The sequence below is a fragment of the Podarcis pityusensis genome (assembly GCF_964106645.2).
Source record: "Podarcis pityusensis genome assembly, chromosome: 11".
Lineage (NCBI taxonomy): Eukaryota > Metazoa > Chordata > Lepidosauria > Squamata > Lacertidae > Podarcis > Podarcis pityusensis.
Window position 1 is genome coordinate 55,222,354 of NC_138036.1, and position 6,000 is coordinate 55,228,353.

Consider the following 6,000-nt stretch of genomic DNA (forward strand, 5'->3'; position numbering starts at 1 on the left):
TCATGAGGTGGCCAAAGCACTGGAGCCTCAGCTTCAGGATCTGTCCTTCCAGTGAGCACTCAGGGCTGATTTCCTTAAGAATGGAGAGGTTTGATCTTCTTGCAGTCCATGGGACTCTCAAGAGTCTCCTCCAGCACCATAATTCAAAAGCATCAATTCTTCAGCGATCAGCCTTTATGGTCCAGCTCTCACTTCCACACATCACTACTGGGAAAACTATAGCTTTAACTATACGGACCTTTGTTGGCAAGGTGATGTCTCTGCTTTTTTAGGATTATAACTAAGTTGATTTCCCTGAAGACCAAAGGCCATTGTGAATAGGAAAATACTATAAATACCATTCATTTATTTTGGTGTTGTCTACACTGACTGACAGCAGCTCTCTGTGCTGTCATGCTGGAGTCTTTTCTCAGGCCTACTTGTAAATGAAAGAGGGAATGTACCTGGAACCTTTCTCACACAAAACTTGTGCTCTGCTGTTGAGCTACGGCCCATCCCCTCATGCCTGAGTGGGGCTTTGAACTTAGACGTTCCCAGTCCTAGCGCTTCTATACTGTCTAAGTTAGTATAAACACTTAGTATAACCACTTCAAAGGAAGTCTCTAATGAAAAATTGCTGGACTAGAGTTTATCAGTAACTTTTAATTATATTTGTTTAGCCCTGGCTCACGATAATTGCTTCCCATCCATTTCAGATGTTAAATTAACATTAAAAAGCTATGAAAAATTATATTACAAATGAATGCCGTTGTAAATAGACACTGTGTTTTACTTATATACACTTTTACATTGAATATCACAAACTGTAGCTCTTGCATTTCATAGACACATGGCTTCATGGCTTACAGTCCCCCCCCCCACTATGTCTATTTAACTGCCTACTAAGGAAAACCTCCTGTCATCTGATAAAGACTCTGATCTGAAAAAACAGATACCACAATAAATTTGTTAATGCCACAAGACTTGTTTTTGCTGCAGAAGACTAGGGATTCCTCCAAGGCTTGGTCCCTGAGGTCTAGTTAGTATTTCATAGACTCTAGTTTGCTGTAAAACTTGGTATATACCAATACTTGACATTGGCATTGGCTGTGTGGTTAAAGTGAAATAAAAACGTGAGTTCCTAGGTTCAGTTTCAGCTAATGGTAAGTAAGGTCTCTGTTATAATATATGGAAGGGAGACTACGGCCGGATCTACACTGATCTGGAAAACGCTATTAAAAAAACGCTATTAAAAAATATAGCTTCCAGTGCAATTTCCCATTGGCCACAGATCGCTGCTCTACAGCACTCTGGTGTCACATTTTAATCTACACACCAGTGTAGATTAATCCTACAATCTAGGGTAAAAAAATCTGCCTCTCCTCCTTATTGCTCCATATACTTGAACTGCTTCCCAGAACACCTGTGCAATACTATGTTTCTTACTTCCGTCCAGTCGCATTTCGGAACCCATCTTTTCTATGATGCCTTTTCCTTACTCTTCTAGTTCTTATGCCCAACATGTATAAGCCAATATAGGACTTGTCTCCAACAGTGGCTTTGCATTAGAAGCGCTTCCACTTCTGCACCTGATTGTTACTGTCCCCACCTACCGGCGCATCTGCTCATGCTCCCTGAAACCTACTCCTAAATATTTGGTAGATATGACACGGAGGACAGCAAATGGAAAAAGGAGGATTAGTAAAAGTGTTGTGTTAGCAGAAGTGCTTCTACTAGTACAAAGCCCTCAATGGATGCCACACTGTGCAAATAAGTAGGCTAGAGTGCATTTATAAGAAATATGAACTTAACCAACACACTCCATACTATTTATTTGATGCAGAGCATGTTTTGTAACTTGGGGTGAAAAGAGTACAATTTCCTTTCAGTCAGGGAGAGGGGAAAATCCTTCCCTAAAGGTGTGGAGGATGACAGCATGTGTGAGGCAATGTATTGTTACTAAGGCTGCATGTCACCCCCAAACTCTGCAACAGGGTTGTGTTGGGAAATCGAGGCACAGCATAGCAATGTTAAAAACTGAGATATGAAAGCTAGAAGCTAAATGGCACCTTAAACCTAGGTTATGGGTGAAACAACGGAATGTCTAGACATACTTTCTTTACAAGAATACAAAGCTGAAAATGAATGAACTGCAGCTAAAACCTTATATTCATTTTATATTCATAGACTAGTCCTCATATGAAGACTGCAAAAACAAAGCCATGCTTCCCCTGCCTGCCCCCCTAATATTCTTAAGAGGGTCTCTTCTCCAGTTTTCAGAGAGTGGCTTGGAGTGGGGAGGCAGAAAAAGCTCCTCCCTTCCTTCCACTCTGCAGTTTTAATCTGAAATCATAGGCGCAGTACTGTGCTCAGAGCTCAGAAACTGCTCTCGCTAATGAAATTCCTTGTCTCAAAACACGCCTAGAACAATGGGAGTTTTGAACACTGCAGCATAGACTAGTGCCTTTAAGAAATACGGTTTATTTTAAAGATATTTACACCTAAAGCCTTCAATGGATGGGACACAGAATATTGCATCCCAAGCGTGTCCCTCATTGCTCCTCTCATAGCTTCGGTGAGCTTGGGTCCAAAGCAAAAGGCAGTCATGGCCTGCAGTCTCTTGCGGAACCTCCTCCTCCAGCGCATGAAATTCTTTCTACTTCCTCCTCCTTGTTCCCAGAACACCTTGCAAAGTGCAACACCTCCCCTTCAGTTTCTTTGTTCCCCTTCTCGAGACCTGTTTTCCAAAAAGGACACATTTTTCCTGTGTGACATCAAGCCTCCTGCAGCCTCTTCCAACTGTGCTATAAGTAACACACAGCTGAGGTGGAAGGACAGCAGCTGGGTAGTTCTTTAACGGCCTACTACTTAGTTCTTCTTGTTTTCTTAATGTCATCGCTAACAGCAATCTCCTGAACAGGAGAACTAGTTTGGCCTGTATTTTGAATCTAGTGTCTGGCACTGTTGCTTCCTACTCCAAAAATCAGCTAAATTCTACCCTTTTACTGATTTCTAACATTCACTAACTCTAGCAGTTCTGGGTGCCCTTGCACCCTCAAACTCTGGCATCCCAGATCTGTAACAGTATGAATGTTGCCTGTCCAACTAAGTGCTGCCAGATGTAGTAATAAATCATAGGCCAGTAATTGTTATAGGTTTGGGAGGTATGCCTGAGCCCCTCTTCCAATTCCTGGATCCAGCATGGATTGCTGCAGTAGCCAGGCCAGCCAGATAGCCTGATAATAGACTGCTAAAGATAATTTGTTACTGTTAAGGGAACAAAGGGAGTGGTTCTGTGCAAGAGGACAAATTGGGGGCCTCCCCCACTTAGCTGTCTGTTAGTTAGAAATGCAAAAGGTCAGAGCTGTATCAGCTAGAAATTGAATGCAAAAGCTGCCGGCTGGAAAGGCAGAGAGAGCTGTGGCTATGGAAGAAGCTGGGCTTTATTTGGGTATTAATGCTGTGAACCCCTCCACTGTTGGTTCAGATTGTATATAACCCGAGGTACCACTGTATATATATATATGTGTGTGTGTGTGTGTGTGTGTGTGTGTGTGTCAGATATATCCCGACAGAAATTTAGAAGTTGCAGCTTTCAAAACAACTTCCTTACATACATAGGAACATATGTATGTTAATGATAGTGGGGGGGGGGTAGCAGTGTCAGACTAGGATTTGGGAGACGGGGTTTCAAATTCCCACTCAATCATGAAGCTCACCTTGGACCAGTCACAATTTAAGAATGTCAAAGCCTACTAGATCACGTTAGTGGCCCATTTAGTCCAGTATCTTGTTCTCATGGTGTCCAACCAGGTGCCTATGGGAAACCCACTAGTAAGACCCGAACACAATAGCACTCTCTCCTCCTGTGCTTTTCAGCCACTGGAATTCAAAAGCGTACTAAAAGCTGAGCACAGCCATGGCAAATAATGATTGTCTAACCTACCTCACAGGACTTTTCAGCGTATAAAATGGGGTGTGGGAGAAACATGCCTGTCACCTTGAATTCCTTGGAAGAAATGTAAATATAAATGTGGTGATTTTAAACAGATACATATTTAATGAATTTCTGCTTGGCTTATCCACAGAAAGGAAATGCAATAAATATCCGGACAATATTGTCTTCACCGCTGTTTTTCTAGAAAAAGAGGTGCAGGAACTCATCACGAATGCCTCCCTTGTTCTCTTATAATGGAGTCCGGTTGAGAGGTGCTGGAACTGAGTTCTGGTGAGTTCCAGATGAAAAAAACCTATGACTGTATTCATTAAAAAAAAAAAAACTTTACAAATGTGCTACATAAATCCTAAGTTCAACTTTCTTATACAGTACATGACTATGAGAGTGCATTGTCCCAGAAGCGTATAACAAAGAGCTGACAGAATCGTGGCTGAGCATGCTAGCAAATCCCTGGCTGCACTAGATAGGCCTTTGGTTTGATCCAGCTGGGCTGCTATCTCGCCTCTGCGATGAATGTACAGTGGTACCTCGGGTTAAGTACTTAATTCGTTCCGGAGGTCCGTTCTTAACCTGAAACTGTTCTTAACCTGAAGCACCACTTTAGCTAATGGGGCATCCTGCTGCCGCCGCGTCACTGGAGCACGATTTCTGTTCTCATTCTGAAGCAAAGTTCTTAACCTGAAGTATTATTTCTGGGTTAGTGGAGTCTGTAACCTGAAGCGTATGTAACCCGAGGTACCACTGTACTTTGGCACACTATTTTTGTTATGTACTGAAGTTCTCAACCAGGGCCATCAGGGGGATACTGTAGATAGTTTTCACTCAGGTCCACATATGCAAATAAGGGATTGAAAGTGACATTCAGTGATTGGATAGTTACAGAAAGTGTTACAGTTGCGTTCTAGTGGAGCTCTATATAACCAGGTTGGCTGAACCCTTCAGTTCAGTTCTGTTCTGGCCTGTGAATAAATAAGAGCTGTGTCGTCGGATATGTTCACCCACAACAATTTTCTTCTAGGTTTGGGGAATAATTCCATTCTATTGAGAACCAGGGCTTTAAAGCCCAATATATTAGACTGGCACAACATCTTTTCTTGTTTATCACAGTTTTAGCTAATAACATAAGCGTGTTTCCGTCCAACTGCACATTTTCCTATTCTGATTCATTAAAGGTACCCCTGCCCGTACGGGCCAGTCTTGACAGACTCTAGGGTTGTGCGCCCATCTCACTTAAGAGGCCGGGGGCCAGCGCTGTCCGGAGACACTTCCAGGTCACGTGGCCAGCGTGACAAAGCTGCATCTGGCGAGCCAGTGCAGCACACGGAAACGCCGTTTACCTTCCCGCCAGTAAGCGGTCCCTATTTATCTACTTGCACCCGGGGGGTGCTTTCGAACTGCTAGGTGGGCAGGCGCTGGGACCGAATGGCAGGAGCGCACCCCGCCGCGGGGAGTCGAACCGCCGACCTTTCGATCGGCAAGTCCTAGGCGCTGAGGCTTTTACCCACAGCGCCACCCGCGTCCCTATTCTGATTCATTAATTACATTTAAATAGAGATTGTCACGTGATAAGCGCTCAGGTGGCCTCTTGCTTAGCGCGCCTAGAGAGCTGCGTCGGCAGTTGTGATTGGCCAGACGCCTGGGACTAAATAACGCGCCAAACGCGCCCAAAGCCTGTTTACTGCGCATTTAACCGCCAGCGACAGAACCCGCCTCTTTCCTGCCCACAGCCAATCAGCACCAAGCACAATTCTTCACATGAGGACAGCCGGGGGCGGGCCTTGGTGGGATGCCGGCGGCCCACCCACCCTAGGAGATTTTCGAATTCTGTTGGCCAGAGACGGCCAAGCGCCAGCCAATGGCTGAGCTCCGCTACGGCTAAGTCCCACCTTTTCCCAGCCACCCGCCTTTGAAGTGAGGGAGCTGGGCGCTTTCTCCGCGCGCCATTGGCCGCGGCAGCCCGCCACTCTCCTGACGTCCGCGCTCGACTTGGTGATTGGTTCCGCCCAGGCGCGAAATGTAACGCGGGAAAGTCTTGGATTCGGTGGCGGCGGCGGCGGTCAGGG